Source organism: Sminthopsis crassicaudata, chromosome 1 (genome assembly GCF_048593235.1).
Source record: "Sminthopsis crassicaudata isolate SCR6 chromosome 1, ASM4859323v1, whole genome shotgun sequence".
In the NCBI taxonomy this organism is placed as follows: Eukaryota; Metazoa; Chordata; class Mammalia; order Dasyuromorphia; family Dasyuridae; genus Sminthopsis; species Sminthopsis crassicaudata.
Genome location: NC_133617.1, coordinates 728,696,975 through 728,714,404, shown reverse-complemented (window position 1 = coordinate 728,714,404; position 17,430 = coordinate 728,696,975). Strand labels below are relative to the sequence as shown.

The 17,430-nt window shown below is 37.1% G+C and overlaps 1 long non-coding RNA gene across 3 annotated transcripts; it reads left to right on the top strand.

Moving 5' to 3' along the window:
• Nucleotides 1–712: 712 nt before the first annotated feature.
• On the top strand, nt 713–16,687 carry LOC141551929 (uncharacterized). 3 transcript variants are annotated; one of them, XR_012485004.1, is made up of 8 exons: nt 713–746; nt 7,361–7,404; nt 8,053–8,156; nt 8,818–8,918; nt 10,129–10,241; nt 11,390–11,493; nt 16,125–16,235; nt 16,604–16,687. It is a non-coding gene; the product is annotated as an uncharacterized LOC141551929 (long non-coding RNA). The 3 variants fall into 3 exon arrangements; XR_012485002.1 differs by lacking the exon at nt 713–746 and having other exon boundaries at nt 7,305–7,404; XR_012485003.1 differs by lacking the exons at nt 713–746; nt 16,125–16,235 and having other exon boundaries at nt 7,305–7,404; nt 16,604–16,681.
• The last annotated feature ends 743 nt before the right edge of the window (nt 16,688–17,430 follow it).

Below are 17,430 nucleotides of genomic sequence, written 5' to 3'. Positions count from 1 at the left end.
TTCTTTATAGTTCAAGTTCATTCACTCCATTCAGTTCAACAGGCATGTGTGAAGTACTGACTATATGGTAGAGACTCAAAGACAAATAGTCCCTGTTCTTAACCAATTTACATCCCACTGGTAGGAGAATGTGATTATGAATGCAGGCAAATGGAAAGTTTATACGAAGCAATTTCAAACAGGAAGCGATTCTAAATGCTGAAAGAAGAGGAAAAGTCCTGTGTTGGAAGGACACGGCATCTGAGCGGTACTTTGAAGGGTAGCACCTGGGAGCATGGTCCAAATCACATCTCAGTATATTTAGACAAAGCCATCCTAGATTGAGGATTACTATGGGTTTTCATCTACCCCAAACTATAGATAATGAGCCTCCATCAATGTACTAACTTTTACTAAGCAAACATTATTTCAAATTAAAAGCATTCAATGAGACAGAAATAGCATAGTAAGTAGGAACAATTTCCCCCATAACCCTTTCCCACAAATACACACATCATTGTGGGGAGGAAGAAACATAGGGAACAAATTTGAAAGGAAGTACGTGGGCAGAGACTATGAATGGGTAACGCGTACCTCTGACCCTGCAGATCTGTGGATGTCACTATGCTTCACTAGTCTCACACAATGTGCAGTCTTTGCCAAGGTACAGTTTCACCAGCCATGTGAATTGCTATTGTTCCCTGTTAGTCTCATAGGGTACTGGTCAGCATTGCTCTAACACTCACATGGTTGCTGCTGATTACCAGGTAGGGGTCCTTTGGGCATGAGGAGATCAGATCTGCTACTAGCTCCCTTAGTCATGGGGGGAGAATGATGGATGGCTGTTAGAAAGTCCATATCTTCCACTGGCATCTTTTTGAGACTAAGAAAAAAGGAGGAAAGCTTCAGAATATGTTGGTTGTTCTCTCTATGGGTCCGTGAAGGAGTGCTGGATAGGATGGAAGGGCATGGAGGGGTTGCTATGTGCATCATCAGAAACCTTATCAATGCCACATGGTTAGGCCTAGAGTTAGAAACACCTGAGTTCAAATCCACTGTTAGAAATTTACTACCTGGGGGACCCATAACGAGTCATTGAAGCCCTATCTGTCTTACTTTCCTAATGTAAAACATGGCTAATACTAGTTCCTACCTCCCAGGGTTGGTGAGATCATATTTGCAAACCCATTAGCACATTGCCTGGCCCTTAGTGTTTCATAAATGCTTGTTCCCTTACCTCATCAATGAGATTAAAAATCCTGTAGGGGCATTTATTAATATTTGCAGCATGGTAGCACTTGAAAAGCACTTTCATCATAACAATCCTGTAAAGTAGGTCAAGTAAGGTTCATTATCCTCATTTACACATGAGGAAACAGAGGCTCATGGCCATTAAATGACTGTTCAAGGTCATACAATTAGTAAATGCCAAAGTGGGATTGCAAGTTCTTGTTCTAAGACTAGCACTTCAATACCTCTCTGGGAGCCTAGAAGATTATCTCACAGGCTCATAGAAACTCATAGTAATAGTAGACATTTTATTTAACTCGTCCATGAATAGGAATTTGTTCTACAAGATCTATGACAAGTGGCTTTCTAGTTTCCACTGGAAAAGCTCTCATGACTACCATTGCCTGGAGTCAGTATAGCTTATTTACAAGAATTTCTAGTTTTTTAAAAAAAATCTTGTTTATTTTCTATCTATATTCTTATAATAGATTTCATCTCCAGATAGAGATTAGCTGATTTTTTTTTTACATTCTGAATAAATATTTTCTAGAAAGGAAAAAGATAAGAGGTAACTTGTAAGACCAACTGCTTTAGCCTGTATTAAGTTCCCTCTCATATCAAATGAGATGTTTATAAAGTGCTTAGCAGAAGAAACCATACAAATGCTTATTCCCTTTCCTTCCCTTTCCTCTTTCCACACAAAGAGAGGATTTGGCCACATATGATTTAAAAGTAATGACCTTTCCAAATCCATTTTTAATAGCGTGCTGCTGACTGACTCTGAGCTAAGTAGGGATTTGAACTTATTTTAGAAATGGTTGGTAATAGTGCTTAAATGTGTGTCACCCCAGAAATATTAAGTAGAATAATGAAAATATTTTATACATTTGGTCTGATAGCCTGAAACAGATATGAAAGCCCAGGATATGACCACTTTCTTCAAGAAGGAAAGAAAAATATTTTATATGCAGTATGATAATCCAAATCATATAGAGGTCATGTATCTAATACCTGCGGAGGCAATAGAGAAAGGGGAATGTGCTTCAGTATAACACCTGATCCTCAGGACTTTTCATAGTTATGGGATTTGATCCAATATAATCTTGATCCCTATGTAAAGAATAAGGATTTAGTGGGAAACACAATTACATGCAGAAAGAACTCTTTGTTACAATCAATGAAGGCTGGCTCACCTATGTGAAATAAGTAAGGAGCTATCCAGAACTCTCTTCTGTACATTGGACACATCAGCATGGTCTGCAGAAGGACCAGGATGTGGCCAGAACGAACTACTTCAGCCAGATTTTTCTGGATGTGAGTTGCACAGCAGACTTCAATGACAGAACTGCTGAGAATTTGGTCTAGGATTATGTTCTCTGCAGTTCTAATAAAGCTAAACATGGCTGGTGGGATTGAACTGGACATTTCCAAGGTATTGGTTTCTCCCTGTAATGTGGGAAAATACAGTTGAAATGAAGGTTTAAGAAGTAAAAAAAAAAAAAAAAAAAGGGAGGGGATGGAAATTATGATTACTTCATTAATGAAGAGGAAGAAGAAGATACGGAGTCTTTGATCACATTATTTCTCCGAATAATCAATAAGGTTTCTCTTTATTGCTCATTAAATTAAATCTAAACTTCTTTGGCTGACAGAGTCCTTCAGTCAAACATCACTTGACCTTTTCAGTAGAAATAATATTTTTTTTCCTTAAAAGAGATTAAAACTATCCTGAAGATTTAATCTGTCCAAAGGACCAAGGCTCTGGTCATTGATAGAATTTGCTGGTAACATAGTACAAAAGCCAACCCATACAGAAACATTGATGGATTTTCCTCAGGCTTAGGTAATGACCAGCAAGATCAACCCAGAGGGAGGGAAATTAAATTAAATGGAATCCATGCAGTACCTCTTGCTAAATAGACTTTCCACACTATAACTAAGCAAGCCTATTTTTGCTGACTCTTATAGTCTGGGAGGTTCTCATTTAGTTCAGCTTCTGAACCCAAAGCACCAGTTTGGCCTGAATCAGGGAGATATTAATACTTGACATTTAAAAATGTATAATAAAAAGCATGAATCACACCATGGAATAAAGCCTAAGAATATAATAAAAGATTCAACAACTATGACTCTAATAATTTAGTTGTCATTATTCACTTATAATGTATTTCCATCCAGTATATTACTTGGTTTCTGTGAAGGAAATTAAAAAATAGCAACTAGTAATCAAAATAAAATTTATTTTACCTTTTATATACATTAAATTGAAGGAAGTTTATCAAATTGACAAAATAATTTCAGAAATTCAGAAACCCAGCAAAAATAATATTTATATTTTCTAAATAATAGAGTCAGAGGAAGATAGATGGCACAATGGAAATAGTGCTATTTGGGTATCAGGTAGATCTGAATTCAAATCCTATTGCAGACACATAATTGTCATATATTTCTAGGCAAGTCATTTAACATCTTTCACCCTATGTCCAATGGACATAATATTAGCACTTATATCATAGCCTTTTGTGATAGCCATGTGAGAAAACATAAATAAAGCAGTCTATATTGCTGTCTAGTTTTAATCACTGAATGGATGTAGCCAAAGTCAAACTGAGAGCTGTTGAAGATTTTAGCTTAAAAAGGCCAATATCCCATTTCATTCTGGGCCATCTCCAGTTGTCATGGTGTTTATCTTGCCAATGGATCCATGGGAAAGTGAGGTAGGTGACTTTGCACAGCCCTCCCTCACTTAAATCCAACTCACTTGCATGTCATGGAATCATTTCCCTGATGGCATGGTGCTCTTTGAGAACAAACAGCAAACAACAAAAACAACGGCTATTGTTATTAGATAATTTGACTTGTAGCAAGTTGGAGAAGTGAGTCAGCATGCTTATTATCAACCCCTTTTCCTCTCCTCAGAATGATAAGAAAGGAAACAAAAAGGTAAAAAGAACAACATCCTCAGGAGGGAAAAGGAAAGAAATCTTCATAAGATCACCCTCATAGAAAAATATAGATATTGAATGAAATGAGTAAATAAAAAAAGAAGTCTTCGGATAATCGATAATTATCCTAGGAGAGGAAAAGGAAAAAGCAAGAAAGAGGAGGAGGATAAGGAGGAAAACATCCAGAAGAAAGGAATATTACTGATAATAGCAATAATTACTAACAATTCTCATGATCCCCTGAAATGAGAATAGAACAACTATAAAATAGGATGGAAGCTTAGTAAAATAATTAAAGAAGAATCCAAGAAGGGAAATCAGCCTATTTACAAAAGAATTCAAAAAGGCAAACAGTATAACTAATCTTTGAGAACAGAAAGTGGAAAAAAATGTAATAAGTAGTATATTCTCTGGAATGATGGCAACAGAACACAAAAATGCAGAGATGAGATGACAAATATTGAAGCAAAATTATGTCATTTGAATTAGTTTCCAATTTATATTCCAATCTAATAAGGTTTTTTTTAAAAACTTTGAATATTCAAACCTCTTTAATTTAACTTTTACTAAGACAACATATTTTAAAGAAGAAAATATACCAGCAAATCAGATATTTTCATATCAACAAAATAATTCTGAAAAAATAATTCTGTTAAAATAACAATGTACTCAATGCAAATGTGTTACCCTCTGAGACTTTCTTGGTAGATCTGGATTTAAACTCCCCTTCTTATCACTTCACCCATATGGCCTAAGATAAGTTTTTCTCTATCTCAGTTTCCTCACCTATGAAATGTGAGGGTGGGACTAGGTGGCATACGAGATCCTTTCCAGCTCAAAATCTATTATCCTATGATCATATAATGTCTTCAACTAGGATTCCAGAGTTTTCATGCTGAAACATGCTATCCACCTCCTGATAGAGAGGTGACAGGCTCAGAATACAGATTAAAATACATATAGGGAGTGGGATATGGTCTGTATGGGAATCTGTTTTACTTGCCTGAATATTTGTTGCAAAGGTTTTGTTTTTCTTTGTTTTGATGAAAAGCTTGTAGAAAGTGATGAAAAAGAAATAAAATGGATTTTCCATCATTACAAAGTAAAATGAAATTTCAAAATAAAAAGAAACAAAATTATATGAGGATAATAAAATTGTTAATGTATATACTATGAAGAATATATATTTTAGCTAGAATATTCTAGAAGGATTAGACAAAAAACTTTTCATATTTCTTCAGATTTTACAATGTCTTTCTCCCCTCTCTTCAATCCTTCATTTTCTCCTTTCTTTTCTTCTTCCCTCTTCTCCTCTTTCCTTCCATCCTTTCACCTTTTCTCCTGTCCCTTCTTTTTATCCTTCCTTCATTTCACTTTTTTTCCTTTAATCTAAAATTATGTACTAAAAATATCTATTCCCTTTGACTTCTGAATTATTTTTTCGAGTAACCCCGAATTCTCACTAATTACACTTTTGGAGAGCAAGGGACCAGCCTATTGTAACATGCCCAAAGTATTCTAATCACTTATTATTAACCACATCCTATGCTTGCTTGACCAGAGCAGAACCAATTGCTCACTTGCCCTCCTTATGGTGCAGCTGTGTCTCCCAGAGAGGAATTCCTTTCTTTGGACAGAGCTTTTGGCAATTTTGAGGTAATAGACATTGGGAGAACAAGGGAACGGACCAATCCAAGAATGAGATTTGATTGCTGATTGCTCTGTAAATTTTATATAATCCCTTGGCAGGAGTAGATATTGCAAAGTGTCATTTTCTGTTCAAAGTTGAGAAAGTATATCTTCCTGAGAAAGAAAAGTGGTTGGATTCTAATGACCTAATAAACATGGACTCCATTATCACTAGGCTCTGGAGTTCATTCTAGCCTTGGCTTATATGTACCCAATGGCACTTAAACTTTGCTGAAGATTTTGGGCACAGCATAGAAATAGAGAGATATTAGTCTGAGGATGATCTGATAGAAATGGAGAAATAGCCTGGAGACAAGGATCTGAGAATTTGAGTAGTTATTAAGACAAGGGAACTTGGTCTTTGTTTCCTCCCTACCACCTGAAGGTGGTACACTCTCTGCATCATTTCCCCTTCTGGTTGAAATTGTTTCTCTACCATATTCCCCACTTACATACCATGAAATTGATGGTCCAGAAAATGGATGACCAGAAAGAGAGAAGGGCTTAAAATGCAACTGGAGTAAAAGATGCTAATTGGAATCCTTGATTTCAACGGAATGTTAAATTACTTAAAGGCAGGCCTTGAGATCATCATGTGGATTCTCTATGGAGAAATGAAGACAGGATCCAGACAAAAAGAATATAGGATTAAAAGGTATAAAGGGGTTTTGCTCTGTCTCAGTATGAATGCCTATATTGATGAAATGATGGCTCCCCTGAAGCATCATTGAAAGGATCATGTTATTATGCAAAATCCTCTGAAATTCCTCATTATTACAGTTTTGATTTCATTTTTCAGATGGGAAAATGCAAATACTAAGAAGTAAATCTATCCCTGAAAAACAGTACATTATTGAATGAAAAATGAGTTTTTGGTGGTTCAGTACATCAGGATTGATAGCTAACTCTGTTTAGCATGATGGCAGACAGGTTCTCTACTTAGCAAAGACATCATTGACTCTTCTCCGTTTAAATGACAACTGTGTTATTCAGAGACTAGAGCCTCTTTTTTCCTAGTTGGCATGGATTCTCTAGAGATAAACTTGAAATAAATAATCAAACTAATAAATAAATAAGACAGGATTGTCATTTTAAAAGATATCCCTCATTTTAATAGTGATGCACACTGTAAAAACAGCTCCCTTCCCTTTTTCTGAAACTCAAAAATATCAAATAGCATTTGATTTGGAGTTGTTAAATGTGTTCCCTGATCTTTTTATCTGCACCAAGCTTGATTTATGAAAGCAAGGGCAATCAATTGATGGGGGAGGAAGGTTGCCAATAATCTTGATAAGGTCAGCAGCTTCTCTTTTCCTCTGAGGCTTCCTGCAATGGTCTATGAAAGCAGAGCTACCCCAGGATTCTGAGCCTGCCTTCTTAAACTTGCCCTTACATCTCACTTAACTGTATTAATGGGTTCCATTACCTTGATGCTTTTCATCCCATTTGTTATTTCAGGTGACAAAAGCTTAAACAGCCAACAGTCATGATTTGATAGAATTTGTCCTTTCTTTCAGTATGGTTAACACCCAGTGGATTCAGAGTCTGAATGGATGAACAGGTAATGGCTGGAGTTTTGAAAGAAACAAGAGAAGAGGAAAAGGGACAGAGGGACTACTATGAGCTGCCCCTACCCACTGGAGAAGATGAGTTGTCACCTTGCCCATATATACAAAATGCCAGAGAAAGGTGGAGAATGGGGGAGGTTGGTAGGAAGTTTTATCCTCAATCTTTAAGCCATGGAAATCAGTATAGCATGAAGTGATAACATAGGTAGGCTGGAAAACTCTATATAATGGATAGAATCCTGGACCTGGAAGCAGGAAGACCTGAAGTCAATTCTAGTCTCAGAGACTAGTTATGTGACTTTATCTTTGTTTGCATCAGTTTTATCACCTGTAAAATGGGAATAATAGTACCTCCCTCCTAGGATTTTTGTGAGGACCAAATGAGATCATAATTGTAAAGTGCTTAGCATAGTGCTTGACACATAGTAAGCACTATAAAAACATTAGCTGCAACAATGATAATAATACTTTATTATTATTATTATTATTATTATTTATTATTATTATTATTATATCACAATTCTATGCCAGGCCTGGGATCAGTTTTCTGAAATCAATCATTGCCTTTTTCTGGGTTCAGTTGATCTGTTTTATACTCTAATCATAATTTTTTCCTGTTTCTCCATCCATGTATCTTCCAGCGACCCAAAATATACTAGTAAAGCAATGCTTCCAGCCTGGTACTTATGGACATCATACTAGGAGACAACCTCTGAGGAAATGAACTTGGCAACTGTGCCTATAGGTACCATACTCTCAGCTCTGAATAGCTAAAAAAGAAAGTTCAGGCAACCAAGGTCCTTGGAACACTGGCTAGTTCCTTCAACATCAGAAACTGAGATGATTTTATTAACCATTAATTATTCAATCAATAATTAATTCAATCAATTATTAATCAATAATTAAAGAAACGTCAAAGAAGAGGTATTAACATCTACTTTGATGCTCCACCTTATTGATCATCTGAATTGTAACTGATAGCTTTCACATATGTTGTCTCCCACACCAAAATGTGAGCTCTCTGAGAGCAAGGGATGTCTTCCATCTTTGCATTCCCAATACTTAGCACAGTGCTTTGCACAGAATAAGTTTAATAGATGCTTTATTTGTTCATTCATTTATTCACATTCTTATGTTTTCCCCTCTAGTTCCTGGATTTTCTCAACCCACCTGCACTCCCTTTATCAGTCCTTTTTTCTTTTTACTGCAATACACCCATCTGGAGATTTGGTCCAGCCATGAGTTTCATCCCAATAAATAATATTGATAATACTTCTGTGATCAAAGAGATCAACTGATTTCTTTGAGTTAGGACCTTTACTTTGCTTGGTACCTCAACATTGGGCATTTGGCATTGAAAGTCAAGGGATTGGTGACTGGCTTCTCTCTTGGATTTTGTCTCCTAGGAATTTCCAGTTCTATCTAGTGGCAAAGTGTCTTCCAGTTACACTTTGCTAAAAGTTTTACAAATATCATTAAGACTGGATACTCACAACAACTCTGCAAGGTAAATACTATCATTTTATTATCCCCTTTTTTACGGTAATGGAAACTGAAGAGAGATGAAGGAACTTGCCTGGAGTCACACTGTTAAGAAGTATCTCAGACTAGCTTTGAACATAGGTTTTCCTGATTCCAGATTCAGCACTTCTTACTGCCTTATTCTTCATTGTAATTTTGCTATTGTCGATCAGTCCTTTTACTTTTATCCAGCTCTTTGTAAGCTCAATTGGGGTTTTCTTGGCAAAGATACTGGACTGGCTTGCCATTTCCTTTTCCAGTTCATTTTACAGATAAAGAAACTGAGGCAAACAGTTAAGTGACTTGCCTGAGATCATATAGCTAGTAAGTATCTAAGGCCAGATTTGAATTCAGAAAGGTGAGTGTTCTTTGACTCCAGGTTCAACATTCTATCCACTTCACCAGTTAGCTGCCCCATCACTGTAACTACTGTGCATTGTAGCTGGTTTGATTTGTGTATAGACACAGACATAAACATAGACATAGACATGGACAAGGACATAGATACAGACAAAGACACATATATACACATAGATATAAATGTGTATATATATATATATCTCCTCTGTGTATATCCACACATACATATATGTATGCATATCTATGGGTAGGATATAGTTATATATACCAAACCTGTATATATTTACACATATACATATGTGATATACATAGATAAGTACCAAAAACATATAGATATATATGTATATAAATGTATGTGCCAGTGCATGTACATGCCAAACCAGATATATTGGAAAGTAGCTACAATGACTACATAGATATAGAGAACTATCTATATCCATATACACATTTATCTATTTATTTGCATGCAATTTTCCGTCTCCTCCTGACATTTTTAGTGGGAGGTCATTTTGATTATATGTAAAAGATTATATTTAAAAATATAATTTTAAAAATCAATGATTATATTTTAAAGATTGCAGGAAAACACATTTATACCTGCCTTTGTTATGGACATTCAATTGCGGCCAAGGAGTTTTCATGTCTCTTTTTAAAAATGTCTTTTAGATCCCATTCTCAGGAACTTTCATTAGGAGTTCACTTCCCAAATTAATTCTTTCTTTTCTGCATCAGTGGGATTGAAATATCCACCTTCAATGGGCAATAAGGAGAAAAACACTACCTATAGTCCTGTCTCTTTCTTAATCATTAGTGAAGTTTTTTTTTTTCTTTTTAAGAAGAGATTTAGAGGAGGGCTGACCTTGAAGTCAGAGATCTGGATTCAAGTCCCTTCTCCCGCAAACTCCTGGATGTATAATCCCAGGCAAATCCCCTCACCTCAATGTCCCAGGTAATTAATTCTAAAACTCTTAAATTCAAGGTAGATTGCTGATTTAAATCAGTGAAGGAAGTTTCCATATCACTAGTTTTCCACATTGATGAAAATTTGTAACATACCTGTAGCCATAGCTCCATTTGTAACTAGATATATGTTTGTATCTATGTAGAGAATTTCCAGTGAGGAACGCTATTCTACTAACATGTTTTTATATATCTATAGGTGGATTTTTATGTAAATCTCTCTGTCTCTCTGTCGATAGATAGATAGAGAAATAGATAGATAGATAGATAGAAAAATGGAGGGATAGATATAGCTAATTAGCTAGCTATAATTATACCTATAGCTATAAAGATATATTTATATAGATATAGTACCTATACCGATATGTAGATTGATATAGATATGGATATGAATGTGGATATGAACAGAAACTTAGATCTGAACCCAGACATAGACATCTTTGTCATAATTGTTCTCTGTCATCATAGTGTCTGACAATGGACAATTGTAGGTCACCTCTTGCTTGACATAGAAAATTGGAGCAAATAATTGTTCTTAGCCTCAGACTATTGTTATATCCAAGGGCGATGAATGAAAGTTTTTGTTTGTTTTCCTCACAATATAAAAAGTGATTTAAAAAAAGCATGGATATGGTTAGTGATATTACTATGATAAAAAAATCAAAAAACAGAAACGTATATCTATCTATAGATGTATCTCGATCTGAGATGGAAACATTTATAGCTATGGATCAAAGTATAGATATACACATATGTACATATTTGTATATGTGTTCCAATTTTCTGTAGTAGTAAGATCACTGTGTCCCTGGGAATAATAGAAAACATGGAAATATTTACTGATTTTACCATTACAGAAAATTGAAAATCGTACAAATATCTATCTATCTATCTATCTATCTATCTATCTATCTATCTATCTATCTATCTATCTGTCTGTCTGTGTGTCTATTCCTCTATTTCTCTCTCTTTCTTTGTATGTATCTAGATCTATCTTAATATATCCCTCTATTTATATATGTAAACATCCATTTGTATCTGTAGCTATATCAATAAATGTACGTACAGATTTATTTTGTGTCTGTTTCATTTTTCTGTAATAGTACAATCACTAACTATATCCATGTTTTCTTTCAGCTCCTCCATGTCACAAGAAAACAAACTTACAAAAACCTTCCGTCATTGCCCTTGGATATAACAATGGTTATAGAACAATCATTTGCCACAGTCATTTATGTTGAGTAAGTGTCACAGAGGTGAACTATAATTATCCTTTGCCAGCCTCTCTGACCAAGGGGAGCAATTATAGCAAGGCTACCTTTAGGTCGTACTTCAATGTGACAGTTCTGTTGGCCTGCCTGACTGGTAAGACAAAGGTATAGAGCTCTTACTTTGGAACAATTTTCAGATCCCCAAAAGGAAAATTTTCTTCAGAGTAATTGAGCACTGAATGACTGAATGCCCTTCTGTTTCTTTTTTATTCAAAGTTAGTTCTATGTCCTAGCCAGGTGTCATATTTAGACCAAAATGGAAATAATTTATTCTCTCTAAAGATTTAGCTTGTTTAATTTGTTATTTAATTAAAAAAAAAAGAAAAACCAAATGGGTCTGAATGGATAGTGGAGAGACAGTTTTAAAGTTCCATAATATTTTTTTAGCTTAGGGAAATCCTCGACTCAGTCTTTAAGTATAGGATCATCAAAAGGACCTAGTTTTGTTCAGCCTTGTCATTTACAGATGAAGAATTTGTGCCTGGGGCCTAGGGAAGGAACCATCTCTGAATCACACTCATAGACTTCTGCCAAAGTCAGGACTCAAGCTCTGCCTCCAAATCCAATGGCCTTCCCCCATATGATACTGATTTGCTTGATATATAATTTAATAGAGGGTCCTTTGGCATCTAGAGAATAAATGCCTTCATAAGGGTTGCATGGCTATTAAATTTGAGAAAGGATTTGAATACAGGTCTTCTTGATTCCAACCCTAGCATTCTATTCATTATACCCCTTAGAATTTTATAAAACTTATTATAAAAGATTTAGGTGATTATTAATATTATTATAGTAATAGTAATAACTTCTCACCTTTGTATAGCACTTTATACTTTTAACAATTTTTATTCTTATTTATTTTTCATTTTCTCATCAGTTAATTTCTAAGTATCTCCCTTTCCCTTTATTTACCTAAAAATTCATTCCTTATAGCAGAAAAAAGTGGGGGAGGGAAAGCACCTTAGCAAAAATAATCAATACATTGACTGTGGCTCCAATGAGGAAGCAGTTCCATACACAGAATGTGATACAGTAAGGAAGGAAAGTGGATCAGCATCAATGTAGATGTAGAAGATCCTTACCCAAAATGACTACTGAGAGATCACTCAGCAGAAGGCAGAAAAGTTGTTTATTGAAAAACCTCCTGAGGATGAGCCATCCCATAAGAAAGAGAAAGCTCGTGGAAGGAGGGCTAAAGAAGAAGTAAAGATACACAATTTTTATATAAGAGATTACATCACAAGTGAGAAGGGAAGGAGGAGGCATCTAATTGGTTGTTGCTATTCGGGAGATTGGAATGGAAGGTTTCTGTTTCCCTAAAATCTTCTGATTTCTAGGAAACAGAAAATCAGGCCTTCAGGCTTAATCAAGCAGATAGTGGTCCAGCTAATAGACTAAATATCAATAAATGTCAAATACTGATAAATGTCATCAGCTGAGGTCAAGTAAATATGTTTATAGCTGGCCAAGGCTCAGGTAAATATGGGCCTGCACATATTATACAGGTCATAGGGGAAACACAGAAATAATGAAAATAAAATACAAAAAACTAATCCATACATTCCTGTAAGTTCTTCACCTTCTCTCTCTCTATTCCACACAAAGCCTATGGATGAATGAAAGAATAAACAATGAAAGAAAAAACTTCTTAAGGACGTCCTATGTGCAAAGCACTCTGCTAAGTTCAGAGGATAGAAATACGAAAGCAAAGAAGTAGAATGAGTGTTAGTGCCATATTTAAAGTAACTGAGAGAGAAGGAACATTAATAATAATATTGTCTGCAGACTATTGGCAAGTAAGTCAAGAGATACAGTAATGTGTAGACATTTGGGTGAGAATTCCTGGGGAATATGAAAATGTATATTGAACACTGGATTATGAATTTAGGAGTTTGGGGAGTTTAGAAAGAGTTGAAATGGGTGGAAGCTGGCAAGAGCCTTAAGACATCTTTAGTACTAATGGCCAATCCCTTTGGAGTTATTCCAGCCTTTAGGAGCTGAGCTGACTAGGTCCTGCCAGGTATAGTTATTTAATGGCACAGTTATAAATTCGTAATGCAAGGGAAAAGAGAATCTAGAGGGAAATCCTCAATCCAGAGCTGACAAAGGACAAAATTCTTCTAAGCAAATATAGAGTGCATCTATTTTCATTGTGGTCCAGAGAAATGAGATTTTTTTTTTTTTAAATCTGGGAACTCAGGAGGTGGGAGAAAGGAAAATGAAGATCCCTAGTTAAATAGTTGGCAGAGGGAGAGAAGCAACCCAAGAAGTAGAAGAAAGGTGTTAGCCGAAAGACATGCCCCCATTCTCTGCCACCCCCATACCCACTGCTTTGGTAAAAGTAAGCCTGACCTCAGGCTAGAGAACCTTGGAAAGGAAACGGCTCCTCTGGCAGGATGATTTTAATGAGGAAACTGTGGCAAAGGGAATAATTGACTTGCCAAAGACCACACAACAAATCATTAGTGCTACCTTAAATTGAACCCAGGTTACCTAAATCTTGTTTGTGAACATGTTTCTATTTAAATTTAATATTGCTTGAGAGGAGCTGAGGGAAGAAAGAGTGGGATGCAGGAAAGAGACATTGAGAGAAAGAAAAAGAGGAGGTACTTTAATCCAGCCCAAGCCAGTATTTATGAAGTGTCTGTGTGCCGGGTACTGTGCTTGCTGAGTACTGGGATACAGAGGGGAAAATTAAAGTGATCCTGCACTTAAGAATCTTAATTCTGGGAAGGGGAATGGGTGGGAAATCCAACATATCAACAAATTAGAATTAGCAGGAGGAAGGGGACATTAACAATTAGGATTTCTGTAATCTTAAGAATTCATGTACACATGGTAATTTACCAAAAAAGTCGCTCTGGTTGTTTTGCTGCACAGGAGTGTTCTCTAGACTTCACCTCTTAAAGCAGCTCTAGTATTTTGTTTTAAATGATATGATAGGGATTTGGATTCATGAAAGAAGGTCACAGGTAAACAGTCACCTTGATAGGTGCCTCTGGCCAAACTCATTTTGGAGATGTCTTGACACTGAACAACTGCTGGAAAAAGCAGCGCCTGGTCTGCGGCCCATGGGAAACATGGGGGCCATTTCTCTTTCCTTTTCATTATATATATATATTTCAGGGAAGTTTCCATTGAAGACTAAAATGTTTTTGTGAAGCTCATCTCCTCATATGAGCTAGTTAGGAGTGAGAAGTAGGAGTTTGGAGGCACTTTTTCTTTTAGGACAGTATTCTCTTTTAGCCATGGTTTTGTTTTTCCCTTTCTCTCTCCTTCCCTTCTTCTTTCTCTCCCTTCTTTCCTCTATTCCTCTCTCTCTCTTCCTTCCTTCCTTCCTTTCTATTGTACCCAATTAATCTATAATAGAAGATGTGGCCCTGTGAATGTGAATCATAACTATTGCTCCAGCCTCAATATCCTAACTCTCTAAATTTCTCTCTGTCTCTCTGTGTCTCTCTGTCTCTCTTCTCTCTATCTCTGTCTCTCTGTCTCTGTCACTCTCTCTCTCTCTCTCTTTCTCTCTCTCTATTTCTCTCTCTCTCTCTCTCTCTCTCTCTCTCTCTCTCTCTCTCTCTCTCTCTCTCTCTCTCTCTGTTTCTGTCTCTGTCTCTCCATCACTGTCTCTCTCTTTCTCTCTCTCTGTCTCTCCATCACTGTCTCTCTTTCTCTGCCTCTCTCTCTCTCTCTCTCTCTCTCTCTCTCTCTCTCTCTCTCTCTCTCTCTCTCTCTCCATCACTGTCTCTCTCTCTGTCTCTCTCTTTCTCTCTGTCTCTGTCTCTCTCTCCATCACTGTCTCTGTCTGTCTGTCTGTCTCTGTCTCTCTCTGTCTCTGTCTCTCTGTGTCTCTGTCTCTGTCTCTCTCTCTCTCTCTCTCTCTGTCTCTGTCTGTCTGTCTCTGTCTGTCTCTGTCTCTCTCTCTGTCTCTGTCTCTCTCTCTCTCTCCATCACTGTCTCTCTCTTTCTCTCTGTCTCTGTCTCTCTCTCCATCACTGTCTCTGTCTGTCTGTCTCTGTCTCTGTCTGTCTGTCTCTCTCTCTCTCCATCACTGTCTCTCTCTGTCTCTCTCTTTCTCTCTGTCTCTGTCTCTCTCTCTGTCTCTCTGTCTGTCTCTGTCTCTGTCTGTCTCTCTGTCTCTGTCTGTCTGTCTCTGTCTCTCTGTCTCTCTGTCTCTCTGTCTCTGTCTCTCTGTCTGTCTCTGTCTCTGTCTGTCTCTCTCTGTCTCTGTCTCATATGAGCCTCACATAGCTTATCCCCTGTTTTACAGATGTGGTAACTCAGGGCATCCAGAGAGGTTAGGTGACTTACTCCCAAATCATAGACTCCTTAACCGATAGTTTCGATCTGCAAGGGGCCTTCGTTTCATCTTATTCAAACTCCTCATTTCACAGAGAAGGGAAACTGAGGCCCATGATCTCACACAATCACACAGGTAGAAATGGCATCTAGGCTCAGACGTCTCTGCTTGTCAATCATAAAGCATTTTGATGTGCATCTGTATAAAAAGAAAAAACAAAAAAAAGCCAAAGTATTTTATTCTCCAACTGATTCATCCCATGACTTTGAGCATGAAAGAGAATCTCATCCCGATGTCTTTGCAGTATGTACACATCAGCCTCTTTCCTCTTACTGCATCCTTTCAACTCCAGTCCAGGCGCAGCGAGCTGCTCTCTGTGCGCAGGGCAGGCGCTCCATCTGACAAGGTCCCACAGGTAATCGCATCTCCTGTTACAGCAATTCACACATGTAGAACCTGGGCCGGGCCGCAACCTTTGTATTTCCCAGGAGGCTTTTGGAGGCGGTTAGAAATGGGCGGGAATGCTTTTTTTCCTTTGGAATGAAAGAGATTGGGATTGTTCTGCTTGCTTCTGACATGAATTAGGGAGAAGCATCTTCCGTCTGAGAAATCAAAGTTATAATCTTGGTTATTCAGAAAAAAAAAATACAATTTTTTTTTAACCAAGTGAGAGCCAAACGTTCAAGTGATCTGGAAGCAGGGTGCGGATGCTTAACATTGTTCCGGTAATTTTGGGTCAAAGGGATATTTCAAGTTAGCTTTTCCTATATTTATAAAAACCAGGGTGAAATCATCGTTCAGATAAGGGGGCGCTGGTGTTCCTGCTTCTAAGGACATTTGTGAATTAGATGCGAGGGCTGGACGCGGCTCCTGTCTCTGTCTGGAAGAATGCAGGATGGAGAGCTAGGAAGGCCCGACCGACCTACCACCTTATGAACTATATGACGGGCGTGTAATTTTTCTCATTCTCCATTTCCTCACCTGCAAAATGAGAAACATAATCCCTGTCCTTCTAACCTCACAGCCTATCATGCTGCACTGACGGATACTCCATATATAAATATATATGTAATTCTGAAAGTTGTAAAACTTGTCACAGAGCTTTAGAAGACAGAATAAAAAAAAGTTTAGCAAAAACAGCCATTTTGTCAATTCTGTTGGACGGAGATGCGCCATTTTGCGCCGGTGGTCTCCACGTCGGCCAACAGAGCAGGCGGAGCGCTTTCTCCAGCCTTTTTTGGCTCCAGACCTGGCGCTCATAATTACAAAGTATTCTTCTCTTTCGTTATTTTTACTTTTTCCACTTATATTGTGGGAGTCACAGCCCAACGTGATTTCTAAGAGAAGCATATTCTAGATCAACTTTAAAAAGCCGCTTTTCGGGCAAAGGCCAGAGAAATGGATACTTTTAGCCCTTAGTAGGACAATAATTCCCCCCTATTCTTTTTTCTTTTTTTTATTGATTATAGTTTTTATTTACCGGGTATTTGCATGGGTAATCTTACAGCATGGACAACTGCCAAACATTTTGTTCCAATTTTTCCCCTCCCCCCATGGCAGGCTGACCAACACAGGTTAAATCCCAATTCTTTTTCCCTTAGTGCTTTGAT